The following is a 16701-nucleotide window of genomic DNA, read 5'->3' on the forward strand; positions in this document are numbered from 1 at the left end:
ATATTTTGCCTCCTTTATTTCTGTCTTCTGTCACTGACCCTACCCTCCAGGAACAGAGGCCAGCCAAGATTTTTTTAAAAATTTTATTTCATAAGTCAAAGGCTCCTTTACTTCTAAGTCTCACTTGGGCCCACTTTCCTACTTCGGCCCCCCTTCTTCACTTTACCTTTCCTTAATCCCAACCAGCCCCTACTTCGGGGAGGCTCACACCCTCCGCCCCAAGCTCCCTCCCACTCTGCGTTTCGGCTTCCTTTCAGCAACCACGCCCCCAGACCCAGGGAGGGCGGTGCGCACGCGCAGTCCACGCCTTTACCTGGGCGCTGGGCAGTGGGCGGAGTGGGGGAGGGCGGGGGTGGAGCGGGAGTCGGCGGTTATCTGGGCGGCGGAGCGCTCACATTGTGGCAGCGGGGAGAAAAGGTGCGCCAGCGCCGGCCCGAGNCCGAGGCCGGGTCTGCGGAGCGGCCCTGAGGACAGACGTTGGGCTGGGGGGAGGGGCCGGCCCGGCCGGCGGTTGTTACTCGAGCGCCGCGGCTACAGGCCCCCCGCCGCAGGGATGGACCGCCGAGGCGGCGGTCGGGGCGGCGGAGGCGGAGGCGGCCGGCCAGGGTGAGTAGGGGCCCCTGCCCCCCCACGCACACGCCACAGTCGCGGCTGCGCCCCTTGCAGCAGCCCTTCCTCTCCGCAGCCCGCCGGGCCGGCCGGGGCTCGGGCGCCGGGTTAACCCTTCGCCGAGGCAGCTGCGTGCACTAGGCCGGAGCAGCCCCCATCCGGCGGGGAGGCCCGGGGCGCTGCGCTCCTCTGGCCGCGAGCTCTGGCCGGGGGCGCCCGCTTCTGATCCTTCGCCCCCTCTCTCTCGGACCCGCGCCGGGCTCCAGTTTTGCAGAGAGCCCGCTCGCCCCGAGGCCCGAGGGGAGGCTGGGGTTGCCTGGGTTAGCGGGCCGTGGGAGGTTTGCACCGGTCCTCCTGCGAGCATTCCCCTGCCCTGCAGCTGGTGGCTTGCACCCATTGCCTCCCCGGCCCTGCGGTTGCGCCCAAACCTCCAACCCCTGGGAGTATTGTGCCGCCCGAGATAAAATGCATCCAGTGTACACCCGCCCAACGCTCACCCCAGAGGGTAATGCAGACCTTTCTCCACCCCCACCTCCTCCTCCCCTCCAATCAGGCTCTACTTAAGATTCTTAGATGGGAGACACTAAAGGTAGTGACACCCCCGTTACATCTGCACATAACATGTTCATTGTCGAGGGATGTCTCCTGTAGAAATGGTAAATGCCCCTGCCTCACCCTCGAAGTCTGTCTTCACGATTCGAGATCCCATATGCTCTTCTTTGAAAAGGGCCAGTCTTTGATCACATTTAGTACATCCCTCCCCCACAACACACACACACACACACACACACACACACACACTTCCTGATTGCCAGAGCAGCCCCTGTCATTGCGGATCCATTGTCAGGAATGGCTTGTGCCAATCAAAGGAATGTGCTTTTGCTTTTGGAGAAGGGTTCTTTGCACAACCATGTTCTCAGGATGTTCTGTGTGAGTCTTTGATTGTCCCCACGTTCAAGCATCGTTATCACAGTGTTTTCCTGATCTGCGTCTCCCGTTGTACCCTCAGTAATACCTGAGTGATGCTTTTTTCTTCAGTTGATTAGATACATGTGTGTGGGCATTTCATTATTTTGTTTTAATATTTAAGGTCGATCGTCAAGGCATAGTGAATAAATAGGGTCATGTTTTGGGAAGAATGTGTATTTTTTTTTCCAGAGGTGGCCAGGCCTGTATTGTTCTGGGAATGGCAACTAGCACATGCTTTGTTGACAACATGTGTATGCTTAAGGAATGAAGAGCTGCTGTGGCTGCCATGTGTGTGCGCGCGGAAGGCAGGGGATGTTCCCGCCTGGGGCTGATTTGAGAGTGGTCCGCTGCAGTGATGGTCAGGTCTGGCAAGCAGGTTGGTTGCCTGTGTCAGGACTGTGCACATGTACTCAGATAGATACTACCTTTAACACAATTATGTTTAAAATGTTCACCTCTGCGTTTTAGTGATTCTGGAAATGTCTGCTTCAGTGGTTCTTAACCTTTCTTTGGGATCATGGAAGCTTTTAGGGTCCTCTTCTTAGTGAAAGAGACTCTTAATTTTTGTATGCAATTGAAGCTAGTCCTGGGACGGTCAGGTTGAGATCTATATTATGCAAAAGTGAAAGGAACTTAAGTTTTGTGTTTTGTTTTGTTTTCTTAAGAATTGGCATTACAGTACTTTGGTCCTGAGCAGTAAGCAACAAAGTAGATCATATATGTATCCTTCTGTTTTGTTCTTTGATTGCAGTGGGTTAGGTGTTTGTAAGGTATCATTTCCTGTCTTCCTGTAAAAAGGAGATGTATGTGAGAATTTCAGAAAAAGTTAAAACTGGAGTCAAAATAATTTGTCTGAATTTGACAGCTGATGATGTATGTTCCTTGCACTGTTTTCTAAATGTAGCAGATTTCAACAGCAGAGTCAGTGGTCTGTTTCATGATGCCTATCCGTGATGTGTTGATGGAGGTTGATTTGATTTCTTAAAAAGAAGGCTTTATCATTCCCAGAGTAGAGCACCTGCTCTGTGAAGATTTTTTCAACTTTATTAAATATGATTTCTTGTCTTTATTCAGGGTGACATTGTCATCAGAATCATCCGTTTTAAAGTTTTGTTTTAATGGAAGGATCTTAATTGCAGTTAGGGAATTCAGTCTCCGTGTTTAGAATTTAGAACAAGGGATGAACGTTGCACTGTTCTATCAACAAGCAGGGGATAAATATCGGCTATTCTTGTTTAAATCACTCTGCATCCAGCTTTTGCCTTTTGATTATATTTCAACCAAGGGAGATTTATTCTACTTGTGATATGGATGTGATGGGCAGTGGCATTAAAGAAACAGAGCCCCCAGCTCTCCAGGAGCTTACAATTCTGACAATATTTTTTACTTAAGGAATCCTTTGAGACCTTTTTTTTTTTTNGGCCTTTTTTTTTTTTTTTTTTTTTTACATCTTTGGGGTTCTGAAAGGCTAAGCAATTCGTGGTATTAACGTATTTTTTGGAAGGCAGGGGGGCCTTGGAATCTCACATAGAACCTGTTCCACACACCTGAAGAACAGCATTTATTCTAATAATTATGCCGTGCACCCTATGAAGTTTGAAAGCATGCTGAGATGGCACATATTGCATTTTTTATTATCTAATAAACATGCTTGAAGTGGCTTGTATTACAGGTTATATTTTTTGTTCATGTCATGCCTGAAGCTTTACTGTCGGAAATTATTTGCCTATCCTAAACCCAAACCATTTCAAAGTTGCAAATATGTTACTTTGTCAGCGTAGTACGGTGACAGATCACTAAAATCTCAGGGGACAGTGTGCTTCCTTGATTTAATATTGCGTTCTCTCTTCTAACCAGTCACTTACCTAGTTAAACACCCACACGCCACAGAGCAGCTGATCACATAACACGTATGGCTGTGAGAACAGCATTCTGCCAGGCAGATTCAGAGCCTAGGAGCCGGAAAACAATCGCACAGCAGTGAAACACGGAGTAATAGTGCCCGCAGCTCCCTCGTTAATACAAACAGCTTGCTTGAGTTTCTTCAGCACTCTTCCTCCGACACCCTTCCCTTAGGACGTTTCAGATCAGCGGCTCCTACTCAGGGGAAACAGCACCTACTTTCTGCGACTGTGGCCTCAAGATCTGATTCGTGCCGCCCAGAGCTGTTTCCATTTCTGCTCAAAGTATGGGAAGTAACCTTGTAGTGTGGTAAGAAAATACTTTTCAAGTCTGTCGAAAAAAGTTGATTAGTAATGCTGATGTGATTTTGTTTTTGAATGTCTGCAAAATTAAACCATGAAAGTGAAATGTTAAAAGAAAAAAAAATCACCCTTTCCTCAAGGGTTTTAGGTAATTTCACCAAAAAAATGTGCCTATACTCTTGAGTTTCATTTCCCTTGTTGTAAAAAGTCGGTTAAGAGACAGCCAACAACAACAACAACAAAAACCCCTGTGAATTCTCTTCTATTTTGAACCGTAGCCTTTGGAACTAGTTATTCTCAAGGAGGTGACTGCGTTTCCTTGCGGGGAACTCTTGGATCTTGTGCTCCCACTTTAGGTAGGATAGTCTCCTCAGCCTGTTGTCACATTTCTGACCGTTAGCGCTTGAATTTACTTTGATAGAGGGAAACTGTGTTGCCGTTAGTGCATTTAGCTGAAGGAATATCAGGGAGATGGTCCCTTGGAGCCTGCAGAACAAGATTGGAATCCGCTCCCCCCAGTTACTGGCTTTAGGGCCATTGGGCAAATCACCTTGACCTCTCTGGCCTCACTTACCTCAACAGTAGAATGGGATTTGTTTTAAGGATTAGAGATAACATAGCAAGCTGCTGGCACAGTTCCTGGCACATGTCCATTTTCAGGACTCCGTAAGTGGTAGGACGCGGCTGATGTGGGAAAGAGAGATCCTTCTGGCTGACGGGAGGGCTGGTGCTGCGATCTGCAAACTTTCATTTGTGCAGATTTGGGATGAAAAAAATTGCAAATATTTGACTTGGAGCATACCTAAGTCTTGCAGGTGCAGAGTGCTTATTGGAACTTTGGTTTGTTGCGCTACGGCTGGCTGAACGTGGTGGAGACAGTAACGCTTAGCTCCGGATTCTGCAGTGCTACCCACAGGCTGTGCTTGTTTCAAGCCTATTCAAAGCTTGTGTGGTGAAAGGGGTGTTTTAGGACATTAACGTGTCTCAATGAGTTCTGTGTCCAGAGTTGAATCACGTGCAAAGCCTTGTGTAAATTTTCATGGTTAATGCACGCCATAAAGTGCTTGGTAGAATCAGTGAAGACCTCAGATGCTTATTTTAGTTAATCTGTTTGTTTATATAGCCGTTATGTTTGATTTGAAAAAACTCTTATGAACGTTTTCTCCTAAAGAATTCCCATTGCTCATCTGAGGTGGGATTTTTTTGTTTGTTTGTTTTTAAGATTTTATTTATTTATTTGACAGAGACAGCAAGAGAGGGAACACAAGTAAGGGAAGTGTGAGAGGGAGAAGCAGGCTTCCCGCTGAGCAGGGAACCCCATGCGGGGCTCGATCCCAGGACTCTGGGATCATGACCTGAGCCAAAAGGCAGACGCTTAACCCAGGCGCCCCTGCTCATCTGAGGTCTTGAGTTATTAGGGTTATAAGTTTGAGTGCCTTAGGCATTTTTGGTTTGGTGGGTGAAGGAAAGAAAAGTAAGGTCCCCTTACCTGTCAAATTTTATCAACTCTCCACATTAGGCCTATACCTACAAATTGTGTGTGTGTGTCCCTAGCCTTGTTTTTAGTGCAAAAAGCAACTTTATGGTAAATATGATTTTTTTTTCCTCTTTAAAACATAGTTTAAGAGATTGATTCCTTTGGAAAGTGGATTCAAGGGCATGGATACAGTTTTATTCAGTGCAGAGAGCTTTTAAAATAGAATTTCTTGGCTTCTGTAGAATTAAATTATTCTGTCATTTTTGCAGGTTATCATTGTGATAAGTCTGTGAACCCACAAGAGTTACCTAGAGACTTTTCAGATAAGGTAGGCACATCAGTAACGCATTAGGATTTACCTCAAGGGACTCTGCTAATCCTTATTTTCTTTATTATGGAGCCACCTAGGGCTTTCCCATCAATGGAATCAGTCACTAGTATTGGATTGCTGATAAAGAGGGATTGGCAAATAATGGTCTTAGACTTGCCTTAGATTTTGCAGAACACTTGAAAAAATTTAATCTCTCATAATAATAGTAAGAGCACTTACGCTATGTGAGCCCGGACTGACTAAACAAATAAAATTTAGATGATTGAGTTACGTATTTTTTTCTTCAACTGTAATACATTTTGCTAAGTAAACTTTTTCTGGGGAGGAGGGTGCTTTTTTTTTTTTTTTAAACTATCATTTTTTCTGGTTTACTAAGCGTCAAATGGCCTAGCAGAGATCTAGTTGCTTCTGTCAGTTTCTTGCTAAACCAATCAGTGTGTGGTGAGAAGGGATTGTTGGAAGAGAACAGAAATAGAAATGATCCAGAGTGTGGCTCCAGAGCCTGATTTCTTGATCTTGCTGGGCATGTGGCCCCAGACGGTTCTTACTCTTAGCTGGACTGCACAAAGATATACAGTGTTGGGTGATTCCTTTTATCTTTAATGCTAGTGAAGAATAGAGCGTTTAACCGCTTTGGAATTGAGACTTTTCAGCTTTGGAATTTTGATTCAGTTTTGGAGATTCAGTGGAATAAAACTTCTTAATTACACTGTGTGGCCTACAAAATGAGATTTATAACTAGGCCCTTATGAACTGTTTTCATCCTTTCCAGTGTACCCTTTGAATGTATCTGAAGTAATGCCTGTGGCCTGTAAACATTGAAACACATGGTGAAGTGTTGGGTTTTTTTGAGGGTTTTTTGTTTGTTTGTTTGTTTTTGAGGGGATGAGGAGAGTGTGTGTGATCTTAGTTGTATAGGTGAATCTGTGTTTTTTCCCCCAATTCCTGTTAAGACTGTGACCTTGATGCCCCGGGACTTTTCCTGTATTAATATACTATTAACTGGGATTTGAAGTTACCTCGCCTGAAAGATCCTCTTTGTAGAGAGCCCTACAGTTTTCTTTCTAGCATACAAATTCATCTAAATAAACCCAACAGAAGTTTGGAAAAAACCTAAATGTCTGTCAGTATAGAATTGGTAAATAAATTAGGGTATATTCATGCCGTAGAATAAATTTTATAGCTGCAAAAAAGAATGAGGAAACTCTTTACGTATTGCTGTGGAAAAATCTCTAAGCTATATGTAAGTGGAATACAGTATGTACTTACATGTGTATGGTGTCCTTAGCTCAAAATTATGTTTATAAAATTGACTCGTTTTCATGTGTAACAATAATTAGTTTTGCTCATACACTATTCACTTGTATGCATATGTTATAATTGTCCATTCTACTACTGATGGACATTTGGATTATTTCTGGTTTTGGCTATCATGAGTAATGGTGCTCTATTCACTGTATTTTCTTCTGTACTTAAAACTTTTGATCCGTGTGAATGTATACCCACTAAATAATTTTTGCATTTAAAAAATATCCCTAAACTTATCCATAGGAAAATTATAATGTCCAATTTCAAATTAAATATTGAAATATTTAGTGGGGCAAAATAATTTCAGGCCTCCCTTTTTCTTTTAAGATTTTATTTATTCATTAGAGAGACAGCCAGTGAGAGAGGGAACACAAGCAGGGCGAGTGACAGAGGAAGAAGCAGGCTCCTAGCAGAGCAGGAAGCCCCATGTGGGGCTTGATCCCAGGACTTTGGGATCACGCCCTGAGCCAAAGACAGATGCTTAACTACTGAGCCACCCAGGCACCCCCCCCTCTTTTTTTTAAGTACATTCTCAAAGACCTAGCTCGGATTTTTACAATATTAAGAGAATCCCAAAGTCAACCTGAGAGCAAACCCTATATACTTTTATCCTTAAAGAGGGGTAAAATGTGACAGAATAAGTTTTAAAAATAGTTACATCTCTTGAAAGATTTATCTTTGTAACTGCTAAATATTTCTTTCATTGCCTCATTTCATAATAATGAAATAATAATCCTTCTTGCATTGCTAATTATTAAAAATGTTTACTTAATATTTTTATAACTCTGTATATTTAAACTTTTTGGAAACCCAAGGTTTTAAACAAATAACAGCAGGAGAAACTTACTCAAATATAGTTAACCTGGTTTGGAATATTGTGAAGTGCAGGGGGCCTGCCACCCAGCCGGACAGGGGGAAGTGCTCGTGCGGGTCCAGGCACTGTAATCACTGCTGGGGCGCCATCGTTTCTATTGAAAAATGCATTTGGTCACATTTTTTGGCTGTAATTGCACTATTGTCATTTTCTCCCTCTTATTGCCCAAACATGGAAATAATGATTAAAATATAAACCTGTAAAGCAGTGGTTCTCAACCAAGGGCAATTTTGCCTCCAGGAGACGTTGGGCAATGTCTGGGGATTATCTTTGATTGACACAAGCAGGGCCTGGGGGGTGCTACTGGCATCCAGTGGTCAGAGACCAGGGAGGCCGCGGAACATCCTACAGCGCACAGGACAGCCCCTCACAACAGAGAATGATCTGGTCTAAAACGTCAGCTGTGCTGAGGTTGAGAAACACTGCTCTACAGCAGCCAGCTAAGCCGATGCTGTGAGGCAGGCAGCAATTTCTAGCACTGACTTTGTTAGAGTTCGCACTGGAAAGTCATCTTTAGTTTATCTAGTCTAGGGAAGAAATAGCTAGGAAATTGTCTAAATTGTAATAAGGTTTTAAGTATGAAAACTGATTTTAGTATAAGTTTTAGTGGACGAGTCATCTTTAAAAAAAAATTTTTTTTTATTATGCAAACTCTACCCCCAGCGTGGGGCTCGAACTCATGACCCCAGGTCTTAAGAATCGCATGCTCTACTGACTGAGCCAGCCAGGCACTCCTAGTCATCTTTTTTAAAAATAGGCTATTTAGAGTCTCCTAGTGGGTAAAACCAGATTATTTTGGAAGATAGTTCTTATCTACAAGACTATTCACAAAAAGAAAAATTCTTTATATATTTTACACAGTGTGAAGACTTTTTTTAAAAAAGCAGATACGTTTTAACTTTTTTTTTTTAAGATTTTTTTAATTTCTTTATTCGACAGAGGTAGAGACAGCCAGCGAGAGAGGGCACAAGCATGGGGAGTGGGAGAGGAAGAAGCAGGCTCATAGAGGAAGAGCCTGATGTGGGGCTCGATCCCATAACGCGGGGATCACACCCTGAGCCAAAGGCAGACGCTTAACCGCTGTGCCACCCAGGCGCCCCACATTTTAACTTTCATGATCCTAAGGTGTATCTTGTTCCCTAAAAGAAAATATTTGGTTGTTTGACATAAAATATATTTAAATCTTGTATAATGTGGGAAGTTAATATTGGCAAGTGACATAATGTTTAAATTAAATTTGGAAAATACATGCATAGTACAAACATTTTCTACTTTCAAATGGCTAGTTTCTTCTTGTCAGGTTATGGTAAAGAATGTATACACTTCTGGGGCGCCCAGGTGGCTCAGTCGGTTACGTGGTCTGGCTCTTGGTTTCGGTTTAGGTCATAAGGTCTGGGAGTCGGCTTGAGATTCATTCTTTCTCCCTCTGCCCCTCCCCTTCCCCCCGCTGCGCGCATGCGTGCGTGCTCTCTCAAATAAATACAGGAATAAATAAAATCGTAAAAAAAAAAAAAGAATATACACTTCTGCATCAATTCCGCCTTGTCGGGTATTATGACAATATCCAAAAGACTGTTCTGCCTCCCAGTCTCTCTTCAACCTTTTCGTCAACTCAAATGGAAAGTTAGATCTTTTTTCTTTGAAGGTGACTTCTGTGTCTAAGGTCAGGTGCTGCAGTGAGCATTAAAAGACTTGTCCACAGAAGTCAAATATTGCAGAATTGGACTGTTCTCAATCCATTGAGATGAATGAAATTCAATCTATTGAATTTCCTATAGCCCTCTTTCTTAAGCCTTTTGACTGTGACGCCCAGTGAGAAGCCGCGTACGTGTGGTCACGTGTGTTCTCTCACATTCGTACCCCCACCCACAACTGAAACGAAAACTTCATGAGACAGTACTTACCCTTACTGGTTGTGAGGCAGTCGGTTGTTTTTTTTTTATTCCATTTCATTTTTCAAAATTGGGGTGGATCAGACAGTTTGAAAATCATGCTGTGTGAAAGTCACCCTTTTGTGCTTAAGAAAAATTATTTTCTTGAAGTAGATGCTGAGCAAATGCTTCCTGGATTAAATGGGGGTTGGGAGAGTGCTAAAGGTAAAAACTATGCTTAGAGGTGTAAGTCTGAAGTAGAAATCCAAGTAATGCGACATGAAGAAAATCATTGTATTTATGACCTTATTCCATGTAGAAAGGGAATTCTTAAAAGACCAAAAACTCTAGAAGGGTTGAGGTTGGATCCTCATTTTGCCTATCTTTTAAACTATGGTGTTCCAGGAGGGTAGTACACCTACTATTGCTTAGTACACACACACACACACACGCGCGCACACACGCACACACACTGTCTGCCTGTAGAACTGAGGGGATTAATGAATATGTGGAAAGATTTTTTTTTTAACTCTGTAATATGACTTTCTTTAACACAGAGCCTGATTTAGACAATAATTTGCTTCTGTAGGATGGTTACAGAATAAAAATCTGCCAAGGACTCAATAGTGAGTGTTTACTTCTGTGTGAAAATCCGACTCCAGGGTTGGACTATTTCAGAGATGGCTCTATCAGAAAAGCACTCAGCAGAACCAGGTTCTCCAGAAGGATAAAACTTTAAAGTTGCTTGGTCGGCATTGTCTTTCATTTCTGTCCCCAGAGTTCTATATACTGTCTGTATTTTTGTTATTTATCAACCTTTACAAAGCCTTTGCCATTTAATCCTCATATATGCCTTTGAGGTTGTGTATTATTATTACCCCATTTTACCAGCAGGGAAATTGAGACAAAGTGAAGTTATGTAACTTGCCAAGTTAAATATGTTCTTTTCTTGGCAATGAGGTTTTATAAGAAAGGACCCATTCAATCATTTGATTTTACTAATTAAAAACTGAAGTTTAGAGGGCAGCTTAGTCTCACTTAAGCGTCTGACTCTTGTTTTTGGCTCAGGTCATGATCTCAGGGTTGTGAGATGGAGCCCCGTGTGGGGCTCTGACTCAGTGGGGGATCTGCTTGAGGATTCTCTCTCTCCGTCTGCCCCTTCCTCCCACTCACTTGCACACACGCACGCTCTCTCAAATAAATCTTAAAAAAAAAAACTAAAGTTTAAAAAAGAATTTAAAAATCCATAAATATTTCTGGCTTTTAGAAACCAGAGACTAAGTAAGTCATTTGTTTTAATTTTTAAATTAACATACGGTAAAATTGACATTTGGTGTGTACAGTTCTGTGAATATCAGTACGTGTTATAGATTCATGTAACCACCAGCACAGTCGGGATAGAGAACAGTTCCATCACCTGAAATAGCTCACTGCTGCGGCCTCTTTGCTTTTATACACTCCCCCACACGGTGTCCTTGGCAAGTGATGACCTGTTGCTCATCCCTATCCTTTTCTCTTCTGGGGAATGTTCTGTAAATGGGATCATACCATACGTTACCTTTTGAGACTGACTTCTTTTGGCTTAATGCCTTTGAGATTCATCCTGGTTTTTGTGTATATTAGCAGTTCCTTTTTATTGCCAAGTAATATTCCATTATGTGGATGGATTACAGATTGTTTTTCCATTCACCCATTGAAGGACGTTTGGATTGTTTCCATTTTTGGGCAATTACAAACAAATCCCCCATAAATATTCGTGGACAGGTTTCAGGGTGAATGTGAGTTTTCGTTTCTCTAGAGTGAATCCCTGGGAACAGGATCGCTGGGTCACACCGTAGTATGTCTGTCAGTCTGTTTTCCAGAGTCAGTGTGCTCTTTTGCATCCTCACCGAAAACATGAAAGTTCCAATTGTTCTGGATTTTTGTCAGCAGCTGATATTGTCGGTATTTTTTATTTTAGCCGATCTAGCAGGTGTGTAGAAATCATTCCTTTTGAGCCTTATGACCAGAATCTGGGTGGTAGGCCTGGCTCTGCTGTCAACTAGCTAGACCTTAAAGGAACCCTTTAACTTTTCTGAGCCTCTTGTATCCTTGTCTCTCATAAAATAGGGAGTATTGAATGTGCTGTAAGCTCTCCTGCGGTTCCCAAATTCATTGATAGGGAAAGAGAAATCCTTGGCAAGAGGACAGATTTGTGTTTGCTTTTGCACCAAAAGTCTATCGACCAATATTCTGAGCTAAAGTAAAAACACTATAAGCAGCATACATATTTATAAATAGAATCCATATGAAACTACTTGATATTTATAACTATAGTTTGTCTTTGGGAGTGAAACGTAATATTGTGATGGTGTGTGTCACATCGAGAGGCAAAAATTACATAGCTAATGTTACTGTTAACATTGACAACCTATAATCTTTTGGCTAATGTCTGATGTTTTTATAATATAACTATTTCTTAGCTTTCTAGGGTTACAGTTTATAAAATTTAATCACAAATATTTTGCCATTTCCTGTCATGAATGAGGGATCACTTTTTTTTTTTAAAGATTACATATTTAGGAACTTGACCTTAATGACTTTTTCGAGTGAGACAAATTGCTCCTGTAGAGCATGAAAAAGAATAGCTTTATTATTTTTCTAAAAAATTACACGTGCTTATTTAAAACTATTTAAGGATTACAGAAAAATATAAAGAAATAAAGTATCTCCTTCCCCACCCTCACCCCATCCTGAGGAATCTCTAGGTATGACTGTACATATGCTTACATGTAAGGACATGGTTTTTACATTAATGAGATGGCATGATCCTGTCCCTTAGTCTTTTTTTTTTCCAACATGGACTTATTTTTGTGTTAATTAATATAAATCTATGTCATAATCTGGATGGATACGTAGTACTCCAATGTCTGTGTGTACCCTTATTTAGGTTTTAGGTTTTTTGTTATAATAAATAATGCTACAGCAAATGCCTTTGTATGCACATCACTTTATGCTTGTGGCATTTTCTTCTAATGGTGAATTCTTAGATGGCTGGGTCCAAAAGTATGTACACTTCACCCTTAGAAACATGGCACTGAACCCCTGTAAGGAAGGTTGCACCATACTTTGATAATCGGCTGTGCCAGGTCATGTCATATATCAGTCGGGGTATCTTGGCATTAGCCAGTTTGGGATTCAAGCCACAAAACGTATGTACACATGTTCGCACATGGATCCTGCTGAAAAAACCCAGCCCGTTTGCTAATTGATAGTCTTTACCAAGTAAACCTGAGAATGTTTAAAAGCATCAAAGCTTAAAAAGACCAAGTCAGTTTAAAAAAATCTCACTTTGGAGAAAAATAAACAGATAAAGCAACATGCTTTTTTAATTCAAAGAAAATCTTCTAATTAAAGTGATTATAACTCAATTTGTGTTATCCCAATGTCTCCTTTTAGATTTTTTTTTTAAGATTTTATTTTTAAGTAATCTCTACACCCAAGGTGGGGCTTGAACTCAGAACCCCGGGATCAAGAGTTGTACACTCCACCGACTGAGCCAGCCAGGTGCCCTTCTTTTTAAATTTTTTAAAATAAGTTTTTAATTTTGGAATAGCTTGAGGTTTACAGAAAAGTTGCAGAAAGAGTATTTGTATATCCCTCATCCAGTTCCCCTGATTGTTAAATTCTTACCTAACCATGTTAAAGTATTACATAAACTGAGGAAGCAACATTGGTATATTACTCTAAACTCTAGAGTTCATTCAGATTTCACTAGGTTTTCAACGAATATCCCTTTTCTATTTGGAGACATCCTAAATCAGGCTTTCAAACTCTATGCTTAAATGAACTTGAATATCTGTTCATAGATTAATTTTAGTCCTACACAGTAGGCACCAAATATAATGTGTGTAGATCTCCACTTAGATAAATGTAAGTTATCTTTAACATTAATACCTTGAAAGTTATCTTTTGGCATTTACAGACAGTTCTGCCCAAGGCCGTTTTAGATACGCTTGAAGATTTTTTTCCCCACCCCTCTGTGTTCCATATAAAAACATGATCTGTAGTGTGGATGAGTGTAACTCTTGCACGGTGGTACCCCTTCCAATATAGTTACAAGTTGCTGTCTCCAGGAAAACATGGGACAAGCCATCTTTTGTTTACTAGGAAGTTAACTTGTCTGTTAATCAAGAGTGGCAGTCACCAGTCTACTATGCTGGTTGGTTTCACACTCTGCGATGACTGGCTCTGAGAGAATTTAAGTATTAGGTGGCTCTTGAGAAAAAGGTGCTGGCCGTGAGGCAGAATACCATTCTAGACAGGGAAGTACCGGGGTATCTTTCACTCGCATTTGCTAATGCAAAGAATCCCTCCTGAGGCAAACCATGGCATCTAAACTCATGATATTAATTTGAATCATTCCTTGAAACTGTTTGGTTTGTGGAAGAGGAGGAAGGAATTGGCAGCATCAAGTAGATGTGGATTTTTAAAAATCACTTTTCCTCCCAGAATAAGCAGAACTCTTGAGTGTTCCCTCCATTGACATGCTACATTTTTTTCTAAACCAAAAAAAAAAAAAAAAAAAAAAAAAAAAAAATCCTCTTAAGCATTCTAGGAAACAATGTGGTCAAGAAAAGCTTCAAGAAGAAGGTGCATTTGAGCTAGGTCTTGAAAGATGGCTAGGATTTTATAATCAAATGGCAGGGGAGCAATGTTTTAGGTAGAAGGAAAGAATGACATAGTCAAAGGTTTAGAGGTGGAAAAAAATCAAGGTGTGTTTGAGAAATAGCACGAGGATGTTAGATAGAAGAGGCCTTTGGGAGCCAAGAGTGAAAAAGTGGGGCTCAGATGGTGGAGGGCTTTTGGAATGCTCTGCTGAGGAGTTGTATTTTTATTCGAAGGCTTTAGAAACCAATAAAGGCTTTGTAGCTAGGGAGTTACATGTTCCAAATTCTTTAGGGAAATGTCGTTTAGAAGATCTCTGTGTAAAGTGGTTTAAAAGAGGGAGTCAGAGAAACTTATAATCTGTGTATGAGGTGATTAGGGCCTGAACTGGGAGGTTGTGTTGGCAATTGGAACAGGGAGGACAGGACAATTTGTAAACCTAGGACTTGTGGGTTCATTACACAGTGGGGTAAGGTAGAGGGAACAGCCAAAAATGAGCAGGCGGTTTGGGGCCTCAGTCAGAGACTGTAGTTGATTCATTTGGATCTTCATAGACTTGACCATAAAATAAAAACTTCATAACATCTGAGAACTGAGGGAAAATATGTAGCAGTCTTGTTTCAGAAGCAATAAAATATGTGGCTTAGAATTGAGGATACATGACAGTTGCTGACTTAGGATGGAGGGAGCAAACCAGGAAGGGAAGAAAGTGGGTTTTTATTTAACAGAGCTGTAGCTATCACCTGTGCTTATGTCCGATTTTTGTGCAGTGAAATGCTTCAGCCCCTCTAGACAGTAACGCCAGCACCACAGCCCTGAGTAAGAGAATCCCTGGTCATCTCACGGTGTGGCACATTGAGGCGATCTGAAACGATCGTCTGCTCGCACCTGTGTGTCTGTAAACGTGTGTGTACTGTGTATGAGTAACAGTCTCTTAGGTGGACCTGTACATACAACGGCGGCAGAGCCCGCTGTGTAGTGTATCGGCTAGAGAGCGCACAGAAAGCGGCTCGAGTGCCAGTTCCTGCGGAAATCTTGGCTGTGCACTTGAGCAGTGTAGATCTGCATAGTTCCACGTATAGACAGAGTTCGGGTTTTATTGTTCTGTCCTTGGAAAATTAAAAGCAAAGTACAGTGGTGGCTACTTTCTAGAAGGTCGGATTCTAATCGTGACTGAGCTGTGACCTTCCTAAGCGAATTGTTTTACTTCTAACATGTTGAATTTTTCCTTTATGTTTGGTCATTATGTGTGAGCATATTTGGGATCAAAGTTTTCTTAAATCAGAAATACACCATGTTGGGGCGCCTGGGTGGCACAGCGGTTAAGCGTCTGCCTTCGGCTCAGGGCGTGATCCCAGCGTTATGGGATCGAGCCCCCACATCAGGCTCCTCTGCTAGGAGCCTGCTTTCCTCTCCCACTCCCCTTGCTTGTGTTCCCTCTCTCACTGGCTGTCTCTATCTCTGTCGAATAAATAAATAAAATTTAAAAAAAAAGAAATACACCATGTTGCCCACATTACAGTTGTTAGAGATATGAGTTTAAGTTGTATAAAATATACAGTAGTCCTAATATGAAGGGATTTTCACACCATATTTGACTTGCTCTCTAATTTCTTAGTCATACCAAAAAGTTAATTTAGATTTAATTGTGGTTGTTACAATATTTTTTTTTCCATTGTCAGGTTAGAGTCTTGTTATGTTTCTAAATTATGATAGTGTTTTTGGTCTTTCATAGGAGATAATGCTGCTTTTGAAAAGGAAAAAAAAACCTTTTTTGCATTATAGAAATTCTCGAATATAAAAAAAATAAAGAGAAAAGTGTGATAAACCTAATATGCCCATTTCCCATGGCCAGTCTTGTTTCATATATAGCGACCCTCACTGCACTCCTCTCTCCAATTACTTGGAAGCAATTCTAGGGGCTCCTGACTGGCTCAGTTGGTAGAGCATCTGACTCATGATCTCTGGGTTGTGAGTTCAAGCCTCATGCTGGGGGTAGAGATTACATTAAAAAAAGTCTAGACATCATATCATATCATTTATAAATATAAGAATTCTTTCTTTATAAGACAACTGCAACACCATTATTACACTAAAAAGCTTCCTGAACATCATTGAGTATTCAGTCAGTGTCTGTATTTCCCAGTAATAACTCATAATTGTTTCTCCAGTTTGTTTTTTTGACAGACACAGGCTAGAATGTTGAATTAGGGTCCAAAGAAGAGTGATTAGTTAATATGTCTGTTAAGTCTCTTTATTTTTTTTTTAAGATTTTATTTATTTATTGGACAGAGACAGCCAGTGAGAGAGGGAACACAAGCAGGGGGAGTGGGAGAGGAAGAAGCAGGCTCACAGCAGAGGAGCCTGATGTGGGGCTCGATCCCAGAACGCTGGGATCATGCCCTGAGCCG

At 41.5% G+C, this 16701-nt stretch overlaps 1 protein-coding gene across 7 annotated transcripts in view; it reads left to right on the forward strand.

Moving 5' to 3' along the window:
* Positions 1–424: 424 nt before the first annotated feature.
* The window catches only part of ZNF652 (zinc finger protein 652), a 56120-nt gene continuing 39843 nt past the window's right edge, over positions 425–16701 (forward strand). For 4 of the 7 annotated variants that reach the window (XM_034641664.1, XM_034641660.1, XM_034641666.1 and 1 more), the window contains exon 1: positions 425–606. The gene's annotated coding sequence lies outside the window, so the exon portion shown is untranslated. Of the gene's footprint in view, positions 607–3654; positions 3790–5528; positions 5588–16701 lie in introns of all 7 variants that reach the window. The other 3 variants (XM_034641663.1, XM_034641662.1, XM_034641665.1) reach the window with 2 other exon arrangements.

This window comes from Ailuropoda melanoleuca, chromosome 13 (genome assembly GCF_002007445.2).
Source record: "Ailuropoda melanoleuca isolate Jingjing chromosome 13, ASM200744v2, whole genome shotgun sequence".
Lineage (NCBI taxonomy): Eukaryota > Metazoa > Chordata > Mammalia > Carnivora > Ursidae > Ailuropoda > Ailuropoda melanoleuca.